The 17670-nt window shown below is 37.8% G+C and overlaps 1 pseudogene; it reads left to right on the plus strand.

The window, feature by feature from the left end:
- Window positions 1–17372: 17372 nt before the first annotated feature.
- Window positions 17373–17460, plus strand: LOC118671053 (annotated as a pseudogene).
- The last annotated feature ends 210 nt before the right edge of the window (window positions 17461–17670 follow it).

Consider the following 17670-nt stretch of genomic DNA (forward strand, 5'->3'; position numbering starts at 1 on the left):
TGTTTCAAAGGTGACTTTCTAGGGGCCTTAACATGGAGAGAGCAGGGTCCTTCTCTGCCCTCAGTGTTTCCCTCACCTCCCTGGAATCTTCTCTCCTTTTCACCACAGAGGGGACATCAGAAGATACCTATCTGACTGACACTCTCATTTTTCTCTTCTCTTCTCCTTCCCACGAATTTCCGAGGCCTGAAAAGGGTTGGGCATTTTTTTCTATTTCCCCCAAATTCTATCTTCTCTTTATAGTCACTTGATCCAGATGGAGCATGCCCTGTATGCCACAGTGAATCCCCTGAGCATCCTTTTCATAAGCAAAGGCTCTGTGGAACCTGAAAATGCTACTCTCATGACAGTCTATTTTGATCACAGAGGCCAGGTACTACCTTGTTCTTTCTCTTCTCAACACCCAAATGTCCCCTCTGCCTAGAAACCTCTTCCCTCCTATTCTTTACACACTTACCTTCTGCTTCCATCACTTCCCCACTTCTCAAAGCACCCCGTACTTAAATCAGATCTCCATTATACTCTCTCGCTGCATCCTCTTCTTTTCTTAGCACTGATCTTGATTTGTAATTATATGTTTATTTGTGTCATTTATTATTAATGGTTGAAACAATAGTTCATAGGAGAGCCCAGGAGGGGAGGGATAAAGAAACCATGGCTACAGACGGCAGGTGGTGGCTGGGAACCTGAGAGGAATACAAAGGTGCCATCCACCTCTGGCCATTTCAGAGCACTTGTTTCTTGGGGTCTACACCACATGGGCCCTAGCGGCTCCAGCACCCTCCTCCTCTGACTTGTGGAGAGCCCATATTCATGATCATTACTCTCCTTTCTAATTTCTAATTTATCCTTCCATTCCTTTTGTTTCCACTGCATCGTCCTCTGCCTGAGCCTCATCCCCAGAGAATTAGTCTGGGTGGATATTTCCCTCTGGTTGGGAAGGGACAGATTATGGAAGCATAGTGGGAAGGATATCATAAACCACTGAAGAACTACAGTATAGAAAGCTTCTGGAATCCCATGATGGACCACTGGATGCACACTTTTTTTCTAGACACATGGTCATGGGGATGTAAAGTAGCTGTAGAAAAATGAGTCAGTGTGTTAAAAAACCAACCAATCCACACATGCCCATGGAATGTGGCAGATTGGGAATCGCACCCTGGCCAACCTGGAATCCAAGGTTCATGAGCTTCCCTGTTACTAGTATATGAAGCTGCTTCGTGCTATAGCTCAGCATTGGGACCGACCTAAATGCAATTCTCTCTCTGACACGGAGCTCAGGAACCATACTGACCAAGCCCCTATTTCAGTGGGTCTCAGAATTTCACCTTTGTTTTATCTGTTCCAACATACCTGTAAAATAAGAAGCTGTCCTGTCAGTAACAGGGGCTTATGACAGAGAGGAGGCTGGATGGCGGTAGAACAATTGTGCAATGTAAAATGGCTCACCCTTACTGTGAGCAAGTTCGGTATGGTTTGCCTTGGGAGAAGGGCCCCCATACCATTTTTGAGAATCAATCCTACTCAGGCCCTTTGATTTCAGAAGCAGGGTCACTTGTGCTTTACTCCCTGCTTCCTGAGCCTCCCATTTTCCCAGTTTCTCTAAAACCAGGGATATCAGATTTATCCTGACTATACCTGCCCTGGTACAGGCCATAGCTGATCTCCTACTTCTGTGAGCTGCTCTCTGCTCATTCCTTTCCCCTCCATCCCTGTACTCTGCTGGCCTCTTACAACACTAGAGTGCCTGGGATCATGCTTTCTCACTAACTGAAACGTCTGCCAACACTTCACCGTGAATCTTTGGCACATCTGTGTTGATGTCCTCTTCTTATTTTCTACTCAAATAAGCCCTCAAAAGATGTCCTTGTGGCCAGTCTGATTGCTGGGTCTCCATCTTCTAACCTCACCAACATTTGTCAACATTCCCACCACAGACATCCACATAATTATCCCTTGTTCTTTATTGTTACCTTGAACCTTCTTTTAATAGCTTCATCATGGATGAATGAGCTTTTAAAAAAAGAAATGTGTCTTCCTTACATACATTTTTATATGAATTCTTGTTTTATAGTCACAACAATGATGGACATGTTTTCCTTTTGGAGGTTCCTCATCCTCCCCACCCCCCCACCCCCCTCAGTCTTGTCGAAACTTCGATTTATAAACTAAAGCTGTGGAACATTTATTTTAAAATATCACTACTGATATGTGTGAGTCTGTATGTTAACGTTTATGAAACCACTTTCATAAAAACATTAAACCTTTTCAAGGTTAATATCATTAAGCATTCTCTGCCAGGTTAGGACCTGTTAGTTCATATTCTTGCCCTGAGGAATTTCCATTATTTTTTTCTCAGAACCATTGAGAGTAGCTCTGGTAAGAACGTGTTGGTATGGCACAGTGTGCTGTGGTTGTACTGGGTGAGAACTTTGTCAAATACCTGTTCTATGAAATTCACTGAAGGAAAAACAACAATAATGTCTGTATTGTGAGGGGGTTTTTTTTGAAGAATTTATTTTTCTTTTGGTAACTGTAGCCATAGCAATTACCTGAAACAAAATTGGTAATTGATTTCCTGCTCCCTACTCAAAGCAGATATAGACTAACATTACACTCTGATGAACTTAACATTAGTTTTTAGTTTTTTTTAATATTTAATCTTCTAATATTTTTGCTTCTGAAGGGAAGACTCACACAGGAACTGATAATAACAGAACATTTTAAATTAGTGACAACATGTTTTCATGTGCAGAGGTTTTGAATACCTCAAGTTTTAGATTATCATTTACATGATACTATATCTCTAGCTCCATCTCTATCTCATCATCTATATCTATACCTATGTCTACATCTATATCAGCATCTCTCTATGTCTATGTCTAAGTGTATCTATTATCTATGTCTATGTCTAGAGATAGATATAGATATAGAGAGATAGCTTCAAATCTCAGGAAGCTGATATGGTCAAATACATGCAGTTGATTGTGCTATTTCCGAGAAGTTCAGGAAAAGGTCACATCTGAAAAGTGAGCCCTCTCTGCATTCTGGAGAAAATGCCAGTTTGGAATTTTCATACTTAAGACACCCCTACCCCCGCCAATAAAATATAGGTTATATGATTCTAAAGTTTTCGGTGAGAAAGTTTTGCTTTCATGGCAGAAGAAAACTGCAAGTTATTATAGCCCGTGATGTGTATTTAAGGATAATGGGGGATAACACATAATTTCAACTTATTTCTGGACTAAATTAATATGATTATATATTATTTCATACCACAAGAGTAAAATTATTCTTTCATAGAAGTTGATTCATCTCTCAAATGAACTGGATTGTTAAGTATTTTGATCAATATTTTCGATTAATATCTCTACCAGACAGATATTTTAAGAAAAGAATAAACTCACATTTGTACGAATCCTATTTCAAATTAATAATAAAAAGTAGGCAGTTTGCAGGGTGTATGTCTGCATTAGTTGGAAATGGAGGGGAGGGGCGTTCATCAGTGGTTATCTGTCCACACAGCTGACCTAGATAGAAGCACAGTCACTAGAACATTTGAGGTTCAGCTGTATAGACCAGTGGTCGGCAAACTGAGGCTCATGAGCCACATGCAGCTCTTTGGCCCCTGGAGTGTGGCTCTTCCACAAAATACCAACTTCTGCACATGGGCCATGAAGTTTCAATCGCACTGTATATGCGTGCCCGCGTGTGGTATTTTGTGGAAGAGCCACACTCAAGGGGCCACAGAGCCGCATGTGGTTCGCAAGCCACAGTTTGCCGACCACTGGCTATAGACTGACGACCACTAAAGACAGTTATATATGGCTGCCCTCCTGAAAGAAAGAAATGGAGACATGTATGGGAGGCCTTTGAATAGATGAGGATGCTAAGGAAGACTTAAGAACTAAGATCCTAAATTAATGGTGAAGGATGTGTTTTAGAGGGCACATGCAGGTGCCCTCCTACTAAGAAATATTCAGGAGATTAGTAACCATAAACTTACTCAAGATAAATTGAGTGCTCTAATTTAACCAGGTAAATGAGAGAAAGAGTTAGAATTGAAAAATGCGCTTTTGCTTACATTACGTGGCTAGCTTCTTCCAGCTAACCCATCAAGTGGAAGATGTGCTTCCTAAATGAAGGAAAATTGAAGCCTATAATATAGAATATCACAGCCCTTATGTGTTTGGGTTTTTTTAACAATTCAGAGAGAACTGGTCTACTGCCCACACTCACTGGAATTAGAATCTTGAGCATAGGTCCATTAATTGAAGCATAGAAAAATGATTACAGTGGTTCTGCCTTATCTGTAGGGGATTCATTTTAAGACGCCTGAAATGTAGAAAATACCAAACCCTATAAATACTGTGTTTTTCCTTTACATACATACCTATAATACAATTTAATTTATAAATTAGGCACAGTAAGAGATTAATAACAATAGATTAACAATAATAACCTATAACAAAACAGAACAATTATAACAATATAAGCTATATGGTCGGTCTCTCTCTCTCTCTCTCTCTCTCTCTCTCTCTCTCTCTCAAAATACCTTACTGCACTGTTCTCACCCTTTTTTTTGTGTGATGATGTGAGATGATACAATGCCTATGTGATGAGATGAGGTGAGGTGAGTGACATAGGCATTGTGATGTAGTGTTAAGCTCTTATAAAGGTTACTTGAACACAAGCAATTTGATATTGCAACAGTTGATCTGATAACCAAGATGGGTAAGTGACTAACAGGTGGGTAGTGTATACAGCATGGGTACACTGGACAAAGGAACGATTCACATCTCAGGAAGTACAGTGGGATGGTGTGAGATTTAATCACACTACTCAGAATGGTGTGCAATTCAAAACTTATGAATTGTGTGTTTTTTCTGGAATTTTCCATTTAATATTTTTGAACCACAGTTGGTCATGTGCAACTGAAACTGTGGAAAGCAAAACCATGGATAAGGATTTAATGTTTGTTTGGATATGTCTCCTTGGATGAGGGAAACAAAAGAAAACATAAACAAATGGGACCACATCAAATTAAAGAGTTTTTGCACAGCAAAGGAAGCCATCAACAACACGAAAAGGCAATCTACTGAATTGGAGAAGATAATCACCAATGATATATCCAATAAGGGGTTAATATCTAAAATATATAAAGAACTCAAACATCTTATCACCGAAAACACAAAATCCAATTTAAAAAATGGGCACAGGACCTGAATAGACATTTCTCCAAAGAGAGCATAAGATAGCCAATAGACATATGAAAAGATGCTCAACATCACTAATCATCAGGGGAATGCAAATTAAAATCACAATGAGATATTACCTCACAACTGCAAGAATGGCCATCATCAATAAATTAATAAATAAGAGTTGACGAGGTCGTAGGGAAAAGGGAACCTTCATACACTGATTGTGGGACTGTAACTAGAGCAGGCACTATGGAAAACAGTATAAAGGGTCCTCAAAAAATTAAAAATAGAGCTACTATATGACCCAGCAGTTCCACTTCTGCGTATTTATCCAAAGAAATCCAAAACACTAACTCTAAAAGACATATGCACCCCTATGTTCATTGCAACATAATTTACAATAGTCAAGATATGGAGCAACCTAGGTGTTTCTCAATAGATGAATGGATAAAGAAAAGTGCCATAAATATGCAATGAATTATTACTCATCCATAAAAGGGAATAAAATCTTGTCATTTGTGACAACATAGATGGATAGAGGGTATTATGCTAAGTGAAATTAGTGAGAGGAAACACAAATACCATATGATTTTACTTATATGTGAAATCTAAGAAAACAGAACAAACAAACAAAAGAGAAACAGATTTATAGATACAGAGAACAAACTGATGGTTTCCAGAAATGAGGGTTTTTGGGGGTTAGTGAAAATAGTAAAGGGAAATCAGAGAGATACTTCCAGTTATAAAATAAGTAAGTCATGGAGTTGTAATGTATAGCACTGGGAACTTTGTCAATAATATAATATTAACTTTGTATGATGACAGATGGCTACTAGACTTATTGTGGCGATCACTTTTTAAGGCATATAAATGTTGAATCACTATGTCATACAAAATGTAATATTGTATGTCAACTATACTTAACAAAAAATAAATTTAAGAAAAAAACTATTAAATCTCAGTAAGAACAGTGACAGTCTGTGGTACTTGAACATGGCATACTCCCTCCTTCCTCTGCACCCAGCTCAGTGTGATGCAAGCTCCAATACAGATCAGTGTAGCCAAGAAAACAAGATTCCTGCTCCCCACTTTCCCACATACCAGCTCTCAATAGAGGACTATGGTATCTCCCCAGCACTTCTCATCCCCCTCAGCTTTCTGCTGCAGAAACTATATTCTAGGTGAGTGAGGTTGAGCTAGACTATTTCATAAATTTCTGCTAATTTTAAATATAATTCCATGAGAGAGACTATTCAATAAACAGAGAAGAGCAATCAAGATCAATTACAATAGGAGGGCACACCTCACCCACACCTGGAGCACCCAGCTCAGGTGACCAGGGAGACTGTGCCAGTGGGCCCCACATAATGCCATTCTACCTAATACATAGAAACAAACACAGGGCTGCTTTCAAATAAACGTCCCAAATGAAAGAACAGCACAAACTCCAGAAAATGGAGCCAAAATGGAGACACCAATCCACCAGATACAGAGTTTAAAACACTGGCTGTAAGGATGCTCAATGATATCAGTGAGAACTTCAGCAAAGAGATAGGAAACATAAACATGGAGATAGAAAATTTTTTTTTAAAGCCAGAGATAGAAAAAAAATCAGAAATACATGAACTGAAATGAGGAGCACATAATGGGGAATCAACAGTATAGTAAACGAAGCAGAGGATCAAATCAGCAATTTGGAAGATAAGAAATCAATAAGAGAAAAACAGTTAGTTACCTAAAAGGGAGCAACCATAAGACTGTCAGCTAATTTCTCAACAGAAACTTTGCAGGTCAGAAGGGGCTGGCAGGAAATATTGGAAGTGATGAAAAGCAATCATGATTAGTCTACCCAGCAAAGCTATCACTAAAATCAGAGAACAGATAAAGAGCTTCTTGGACAAGAAAAAGCTAAAGGTTTCATCACCACCAAACCAGTATTACAAAAAAAGTGTTAAAGGGATTTCTTTAAGAAGATGAAGAAAGATAAAAAGTTTAAATAATATAATGGCAATAATTACATATCTATCAACAATTACTTTAAATGTGTATGGATTAAATGCAACAATCAAAAGACATAGGGTGGCTGAATGGATAAGATAACAAGACCCTTACATATGCTATCTACACTAGATCTACTTCAGATTGAAAGGCAAACACAGACTGAAAGTAAAGGGATGGAAAAAGATATTTCATGCAAATGGAAATTAAAAAACAACAACTGGGATAGCAATACTTATACCACACAAGATAGATTTTCAAACAAAGACTATAACAAGAGACAAAGAGCCAGATATTCCTCTTCTGAGTATCCCAAAACACTAATTTGAGAAAACATATGTTCATTGCAGTTTTATTCACAATAGTCAAGATAAGTAAGCAACCTAAGCATCCATCAACAGATGAATAGATAAAGAAGAAGTGGTGCATATATATAATGGAATATGACTCCACCATAAAAAGAAATCTTGCCATCTGCAACAATGTGGATAGACCTAGAGGGTATTGTGCTGAGTGAAATACTAGTAAGTCAGATAAAGACAAATGCCATGTGATTTCACAAATAAACAAAACAGAAATGATCTCATAGACAGAACATTTTGATGATTGCCAGATGGGAGGGGTTTGGGGGGAATGGGTAAAAAAGGGGAAAGATAAAGAAGTACAAATTGGTAGTTACAAAACAGTCATGAGGATGCAAAATTTAGCATAGGGAATATAGTCAATAATGTATAACTTTGTAGTGTCAGATGGGTACTAGATTTATCAGGGTAATCACTTCAGAAATTATATAAATGCTAGAGGCCCAGTGCATGAAAATTTGTGCACTCGGGTTGGGGGGGGGGGTCCCTCAGCTCAACCTGCGCCCTCTCACAGTCCAGGAGCCCTCAGGGGATGTCCAACTGATGGCTTAGGCCCACTCCCTCTGGGAATGGGCCTAAGCCACAGTCTGGCCTCCTTCTGCAGGAGGCGACCAGCAGGCCGATCTGGGGACGGCGCCAGCCCTGCCTCCCCAATCGCTGCCACTGGTCACTGCCACCCCCCCTTCCCTAATCGCCATCCCCTCCCTCTGCCCACTGGCATGCGCCCTGGTGGCCTGGTGCTTGCCTGCCCTGACCCCTCACCTCCCCCGCCGACCGGTCATTCCGCCATTTGGTCAATTTGCATATTACGCTTTTATTATGTAGGATGAAACTGAAAGTAATATAATATTGTATGTCAACTATAATTGAAAAATAAATAATTATTTAAAAAAGAAATAGTAAGGAAATTAACATAACAAGCCATAAAAATATATATTAACTCTTCTTTCTTCTCTTAGTTTTTTGAATATGTAAAATAACATAAAGTAATAACTATAAGAATGTAATATATGTAAATATAAGACATATGACAATTGCAGAAAAGGAAGAATAGGGAAAAGAGTTATAGAGGAATAATAATTCTATATCCAATTTAAATAAAGTTAGTATAGACCTGAATATGATCCTGACAAGTTTAGATAAATATGATAAAACAACCACTGAGAAATAACTTAAAGAGTAAAAATAACATTAAAAAAATTAAATGGGTAATTTTTTGTTATTTGGGTAAGGCAAAAAAACCTTCTTAGATATGACAACTAAAGTATGGGCAATAACAAAAAAAAAGATAAATTGGACTTCATCAAAATTAAAACCTTTTGTTTTTTTAAAAAGTACCAGTTAGTATATAAAAAGATAACACATATAATGCCAGAAAATATTGCATTGATAATAACTTGTATTTAGAAGGTATAAGGAATTATTACAACTAAATAATAAAAGACAATCCAGTTAAAAGTGGGCAAAGGAAGTGAAATGACATTTCTCCAAAGAAAATACACAAATAGCCAATAAGCCCATAAAAAATGCTCAACATCACCAGCCATCAGAAAAATACAGGATACAGTCAAAACCACAATGAGATACCATTTCATATCCACCAGGATGGATTTAATAAAAAAGTCAAATAATAAATGATGACATGTATTTGCAGAAATTAGAACACCCCTCCATTTCTGGTGGGAATGTAAAATGATGGAAAATAATCTGGTAGTTTCTCAAAAGGGTAAACAGAGTATTGCCTAGCAATTCCACTCCTTGGAATACACCTAAGAGAAATGAAACATTATTCCTCACAAAAACTTCTACACAAATATCCATAATAGCCCCAAAGTCAAAACAGATCAAATTCATGTCCAATAAACAATAAACAGAATGAGAATTGTCTATTTATGAGTCTGTGTGTGCATGCATGTGTATATATGTGTCTAATATGATATATGATTCCATTTATATGAAATCTCCAGAATAGGCAAATCTAATTGGGTCAGAAAGTAGATAAATGGTCGCCTAGGGTGGTAAAGTTGGGTCAAAATGGATAGTGACTGTTAATGCATATTGGGTTTCCTTTTAAGGTAATAAAAATGATACAAAATGTATTGTGGTAATTGGTTCATAGCCCTACGAATATACAAAAAAAAACTATTGAATTATACATTGTAAATGTATGGTGACCTGTATGGTGAGTTATATGTAATAAAGATTTTATATTTAAATAAATTAGTAAATAAAATATATAATGAAATGTGCAAGATATAATACCTCTTTCTCTGTAGACACAGACTATTTTATAAAGTTCTGCTAATGTTAAATATAATTCCATGAGACTATTCAATAAACAGAGAAAATATAAAGCTTTTTATAATGACAAACTGAATGTAATCAGGCAGCAAAATATGAAGAGACCTTAAGAATTAGGAGGTTTAAACTTATATAGGGATGTATAGCAACTATTCCTCAATAAAACCTAATGCTGCACTTGCCCTTATGCTTTAGATTATATATTAAAAGAAGAAAAACATCAGGCTGAGGAGATTTTTAAAAAATTATTGAACTGTTTGCAGTTATTTTACAGAAAAGGTAAAATTGCAAAAACATTATTTACATTACAGGAAAATGATTGTTTTCCCCCAATGGAGAAGTAACCAAGCAAAATAATTTTGATAAGATTTGTGATTCCAATAATAATTTAGATCGCAAAGAGTAATAAATGTATTGGTCATAATCTCCTGCTTGTGTGAGCCCCTCAAGATTCCTTCCTATGGAATCCTGATGAAGTCATATCTTTACAAACATCATTTCACCAGCATCTGATATATGATCTTTTCAGTTTGATTCAGATCGGTTGGATCAGACAGGACTATGCTGATAAGAGGGGAGAAAAAGGGTGTGCTCCAATTAGAGTAGCCAAAACTTAAACAGACAAGAACATTTCTTTTAGGGATTGATTAATTTAACATGTTACAAATTTACAGAGTCAGATCCACTCACCCCAGTAGAACCCCGAAAGATTCTCTGACCAGCAAAATGCCCAACATGGCTTTGAGAACAGACATGTACATTACATGACAGCTATTTACGTCTTTTAATATGGGGGGGGGGGGGGACTTTTTGCTTTGATTCTGGCAATGACATATTCTCTTTGGCCAGCAGAGCAGAGATATTGTGGATTAAGATGAAAGGTAAAAAGAGCAAAAGGTAGATCACAGGAAGCAATCACAGAGTGATGATAAAACAGAGCAGGAAATGCTTATTTAGATAAATGAGATATATTAAAGGCTAAAACCATCATTCATGGGGATCCCCATCCAAAAGGGATTTTTTAACTAAAAAATAGATTGAGATAAAAACACAGGTAGCTTTAAAAAAAATGTATGACACACAGCTACAGTCTAAAACCTCTAATATTTAAAAATATTATGTAAAAAATATAACATTAATTAAAATCCCCCCACCACACCAAAATAAATGCTACCAAAAAGCCCAACACTGGAGAAAGACATCCCTGAGTTTCAGTTTCCTTATCTATAAAAATCACAATAAAAATACTTGCTAGTTTGAACTTGTGACCTCTGAGATTCTTTCCAAATTAGTTTTCATGACTCTCTACGTAAGATATACTTATTGTAAGTTCAAGGTGTCACGTGTACCAGGAGTATAAGAATTTTAATAAGTAATGGAGTGACTTCAATACACAATGGGATGAATCGTTTGTGATGGACATTTATGTGTGTGGTGGGGGGAGCCTTCCCACAACGCTTAAATCATACTGCCATTTTCCTAAGCAAATTCTAATAATGAATTCTCCAGCTTAGCTACACATGAGAATCGGAGGGCTTTAAAAAATCCTCATGTCCAGGCCATACCACAGACCAATTAAATCAGGATCTCTGGGGAAGGAAGCTGCACATCAATATTTTTTTAAAGCTCTGCAGGGGATTCCATTGTGAGCTAATGAACAATGTGCACCAATGCTTCATGTCAAAAGGAGAAAAATGAGACCTCCCCTAAGCGAAATGATTGAGTTTAGCTCAAGGGATTGGTGATGAAGCCAGGACAAGAGTCCTGGTTTCCCAACTCACCATCCTATTCTTTCCACTGCACCCCTGTCTTTCAGTCTCTCCTTGGTTCACAGTGCTGCTTCTAAAGGGGCCTGCCTCTGGTCTTAATTTCAGGTCTTCCATTCAGTATCTATACACCCCGCATAACAAAGCTGTGAGCGGCCTCTTCCAGCGCGATATTTGCATATTACATACTTTTTTACAGGCTTTCTTAGGCTTTCCAGGTTAGAGGTGACCCAAATGCTTTCATCTTATTAATGAGAAAATTGAGCACCAGAGACATTAAGCAGCGGTTCTCAACCTGTGGGTCGCGACCCCTTTGGGGGTCGAATGACCCTTTCACAGCGGTCGCCTAAGACCATCGGAAAACACATATATAATTACATATTGTTTTTGTGATTAATCACTATGCTTTCATTATGTTCAATTTGTAACAATGAAAATACATCCTGCATATCAGATATTTACATTACGATTCATAACAGTAGCAAAATTACAGTTAGGAAGTAGCAACGAAAATAATTTTATGGTTGGGGGTCACCACAACATGAGGAACTGTATTAAAGGGTCGCGGCATTAGGAAGGTTGAGAACCACTGGACATTAAGTGACCGGCCTACGGTCATTCAATCCAAAACTGAAACTGCTTAGCTTTTTTATCTAAGTTCTTTCCATTCTTCCAAGCCTCCACCTTGGACAAGGGGAATGTTTCTCAGGAGACACTGGCACGCTCTGTCAAGAAGCCAACACACATGAGTCCCAAGAGTAGAGAAGCCGAATGAGGATCAGGCAGTGGCCGCATTTGCAGCGACCTTACTTTTTGTGTTGCGGGGTGAGAGAGCCCAAGGTACTGCTGCAGCTCACACTCATTATCACTTGTATACTGGCTCCGCTGTGCAGGGTTAGCAACTCAGCCACATTGAAGTTGGCAGCTTGGGAAGCAGGAGTGACCCTTGCAGGTTCTAGATCTCCCCTGTGGGCTCTGTTTCAATCAATTTTTCCTTCTTTCCCCTTATGTCCATTCTCCTTTCTTAACTGTGTCTCTTCCAAACTTCAGATTCTGACATCAGACATAGACACAGAAACAGTAAACAACAGCTTCAAATAGTCTATGGAACCAGCTCTGAGAACCGCATAAGGTCAAATCCCTACAATAACTCATGTATCTATATTTCCTATGGCCTATTCCTTTCTGATCGAGACTCTGACACATACAGAGGGCTAGGAATGTGAAACAATCAATTGACTTCTTGGCCATGACACCCCTGTGTCTTCAGGCACATAACCAGAACTGAAAAACTTCCAATCTGACAACACCAGGTCTTCACTGACCTTCTGACAACCTGCTGGGGCAGAGCAATGACTGCCTCTGTCCATTTGCTACTGTCTCCATCTCCGTCTATGACATCTTGATAGTGGCCTGTTTTGTATATTTGCCTTGCCGGCCTGCTCCCGTGGGTGTTTGAGTTTGCATCCTACCATATCCTCAAATCCAACCTACAATAGCTTTTCCAATAACCCTTACTTGATCCCCATTTTGACCATTCCTCTGATATTTTCCATGACTTTCTCTGGTTTCCATGACTTTCCTATCTCCTCAAGCATGTTTGTCCCATTACTAATGTTCTTATTTGTGCTGCTCTTTACTCTTTGTTAAGATTTTGTTTTTTGAATTTAGAATGCTACAATTCTTATACCTCTTTTTATCTATATAAGGATTAATGTGGAATTAGGAACGTAGTAGAGGCTCACTAAGTAACTATGGAAATGAAGAGATATTTATTGAAGGTCCACTGTTTATATGTTAACATGCTTATTTGGTTGGAAGGGAGCTGGAAACTTGCCTTCCTGCATATGCTTTCAACAGAGCAACAGCATTAACTTAGAGCAATTTCTGTCTGTGGACCTTTACAACATCTTAACACCAAGACCTGGCTGATAATTTTGTTCATTATTAGTTGTAGAAATATAACTACCATATAGTCACCCTGTAAATTTCCACAGCCAAGTATTTTGAGAGGAAAAAAATACTTTATACCCAATGATACAATATTAGAGAATATATTTTGAATAATTTATTTTAATTTTCTATTTTTAGAGCAAAATTAGTAATGTTTTTAGAACAAGCATATGACACATTATATGACATATATTATTTAGCCTTGCTTTTGAAGTCTGAGTTGATGGGCTTGTTTACAAAAGTTATAACCTACAAATGATTGGCTCTTTACACTTACAATCTATGTTTATAAATGTTTATATAATTTCTCTGTATATTTTAAGATAGAGAAATTATGTTATAATTCTGATCTACTGTAATAAAAAGTATGCAAAATGCAAATACTTGACACTTGAAAAACAAAATAACTTCCCTTTCAGAGATACAGAATTTTTCACTTAAGTATACATGTATGTATGATATGTAGATAGAAAAATAGATGGATCTTCATTCCATGAATGAAGTTTTATATTCTGCTCAATTTTTATTTAAAAGTATAAGAATTTTATATCAAAACATTTCTTTTAATGCCCACACATTTTATTCCATAATTATAATTATAGCCTCCCTCTCCATCATTGCCATTGCCCATGATTTTAATAATAATCCTATATAATGAAAGCATAATATGCAAATTGTCCCCTTGATTGGGAGTTTGACCAGGGGCAGAGCCAGCTGGCCAATGGCCCATGGCCCCTCCCCCCAGCCAGCCCTGCCCCCAAAGGCAGCAGCAAGCAGCCAGGGGGAAGGGAGGCCCTGGCTGGTAGCTAGCAGCCAGTAGGGACCCTATCTGTGCATGAATTTCATGCACTGGGCCTCTAGTAGCAGGATAAAAAATTTAAGGCAAAGTTGCTTAAAATATAAGTACATTTAAAAATTTCTGACATATATTGTTTGCTTTTTCTTAGAAATGATGTCAATTATAGTTTCATTAATAATTTATTCTCCTTTTTACTCTGTCAAGTTGATAAGGCCAAATTATATATAATTATTGCTTTGATTTGCATTTCCTCAAATCTGCAGTTCCTAAGTTGGCTGGCTGACTCCGCCCCGGTCAAATTCCCGTCAAGGGGACAATTTGCATATTATGCTTTCATTATATAGGATTACTATTAAAATCATGGGCAATGACAATGATGGAGAGGGAGGCTATGATTATAATTATGGAATAAAATGTATGGGCATTAAAAGAAATGCTCAGTTCAGCAGGCTACACAATAGGTAAATAGTGATAGCAAAGTCTGTCTTCAGAAGAGGGAAAAAAGCATGATTTTGAAATGGGAGCAATAGAACCCAACAAAGTAGGACAATTGCAGAACAATAATTCTTCCCCCACCCAAAATCCATGGTAGACAGGGAGGAGTGAGATTTGCCTAAAAGTGGGGATTAAGTTGCTATCAAGTGGAGAGTAGGACTGTGCTAACAGCTTTGGCTGGGACTCTGCAAATGTTAGATGTTATAACTGACAAGGCACCAAGCCAAACATTATACATCAAGGCTGATAAAGGAAGTTGGAGTAGAAACTGTAGAAGTGTCGGTCGATATTTTCACAGCTTTATTGAGCTCAAAATGAGATCCCTGAAGACAAAGACAATGATTAACACAATCCATTACAATAAAAAGGGAGATGGGCTAAAGATTTACTTAGAAGTTATACATCAATCTATTCTAATCTCATTTGGGAGAGAAGCTATACAAGCCTTTTGAGCACTCCAATAGAGCTACACTTAGCAAGTTCATGGTTTGTTTGATGGAGACCAGCCACATGCTCTCACTCCTTGGCTCATCAGAATCCTTTGAGGATTTCATTACTGCAAAGGTGCTAAGCTATTTTCTGAAAAGAGAAAGCATAGAGTGTGCACTCCTCTTGCTTTGAACGGAAGTCAACTTGTTTTGTAGGCTTGGAGCTATTATTGGCTTCTGAGAGGAGGTGAAATTTGTAATCACATACAAGCTGTGAAGAACCTGGGTCATTCTGAAGTGGTTTACACTCTTTTTAGAAATTCTTTTGGACTCACTAGAATTCTGGTGAGAAAAAAATCTTCCTCTAACCAAGGGAATTGCCCTTCTTCCAGGAAGATTGAGAACATGGCAGTTTTGATAAGAGAGGGCTAATATGGCAAATGTGTGAGGTGGCTTGTAGACAGCCTATACCCACAGCTTCTCCAATATCCCTGGGAACCTCTAATTGGCAGAAAAGCCTGAAGTCTTGAGTTTTGCCCAAAGTTCAAAGAAGGGGAAAGAAAACCCAAGAGAGGGGAGGATTTCAATGGCAGAAGAGAGATAATATAAAATCAATAATTCACATAGGAAGTTTCTAAGGACAGTGCTCTCAGTTTGAGTCTTTAGATAAAGTCCCCTGGGCCCACAAAACTGGGCAGAAAATTTTAAGCCAATCAGTTGCTTAATCTCTCTTTTCTGACATGCAAGGAAATAGCCAGAGAACATCTTAGTATTTCCTACTTTAGACCTAGCTGGAAGAAAAACAAAAGAAGCACACTATATGTAACTAACTCTTGAGTACACATGTCAACAGAGTCAAGACATTACGTAACATAACAGAAATGTTGATAATCTGCCTGAGATAGTGGTGCACCCTGTTGTTCCATGAACCTAGTCTTGGCCAGTCTAGCAGCTCTTTAATAAGCAAACAAACAAACAGAGCAAAATCCTCTTTACAGATTTGAGTGACTATTCTTACCCAGGAATCTAGCTGGATTGCTTCTATTATAGATTTTCTGTCCTAGTTTAGAGATAATTTCCTGTAATCCAGACCTAGTGGTTGTGAAATGGAATAACCACAGAACATTTACAAGTCCCTTGAATAACACATTCTGCCTGGGAAATAGTTTCCTGCCTTTGGCTACATCTCTGAAGCCTAGATCAGGACATCCTTGGACAGAATGTGCTGTCCTGACACTCAGGGTGGGCACAGCATAGATAAGACTTTCAGTTCCATCTGCATGTCTAGGTGGCACCCACTTTATACTTATTTTCAGAAATGAGGGACAGTATAACTCCATCTTATTAAGTCACAGTCCTAGTTGTGGGAGATCAAATGTATTGGCCTAGAACAAGCTTTGGCAAGCCTCTAGGAAGAATGTCTTTTCTGGTCCTGTTGAGTATGTTTCCAAGATATTTCCTTAGTTCAAATTGGGGTCATCCAACCATAACTTCTTATGGTAGTTTATTTTATTAACCAAACTTTACCTTTTACCTGGGTATGCCCAGCTCTGTCTGAGTTTCTGAAGCAGTTTAAACATTTTAGAGTGGCTAAAATAAAAAATATTTATGGCCACTGTGCTGTAAACACCCTTTGTGAGAGGGCGAGGATAGTCAAGAGGTGACATAGTAGGTAAGTAATGGAAAAAGAGAATTGTTCAGGATTTCTTATGTTCCCCATTATGTCAATAATGACATACTTTAGAGTCAGTTCACAAACAGTAAAGCACAACTCAACCAGTAGGAATGTTTCTAAACTTAGGCAACACAAGCAACTGTGCATGTTTAATTACCATCAATTTTCTTCACCATCTCAGCATGAAGAATTGGATTGACAATCTTTCACATGGCATCTCTGTGTCTTAAATTAAACATTTTTTATGATACTACTGAATTATTATAAGCAATTTTAGAGCAAGTAAAAGTTGTCATAGAACTACAACAGTGCTCTATAGACAGTAAACTTTAATCGAAAAATTTTTGCTATCTCATTGGTATGATTTTATGGATATCAAATAGCTCATCCTATCACTTCTTGGCCTTTTGGCTAAGATCAAGTGTAGTATCAAATAGTTCATCCTACTCCAGCACACATTTAAATAGTTTCCATCCTAAACACTAGTCATGTCACTTGATTTCCCAAGAATTTTATTGAGAATTTATTCTCTTTCTGAACTTTTTAAATTGAATTTATTGGGGTGACATTGGTTAATACAATTATATAGGAGTCGGGTGTACAATTCTATAATATATCATCTGTATATTGTATTGTGTGCTCACCACCCCAGGACAATTCTCCATCCATCACCATTTAGCCCTTTTACC

Source organism: Myotis myotis, unplaced genomic scaffold (assembly GCF_014108235.1).
Source record: "Myotis myotis isolate mMyoMyo1 unplaced genomic scaffold, mMyoMyo1.p scaffold_m19_p_16, whole genome shotgun sequence".
In the NCBI taxonomy this organism is placed as follows: domain Eukaryota; kingdom Metazoa; phylum Chordata; class Mammalia; order Chiroptera; family Vespertilionidae; genus Myotis; species Myotis myotis.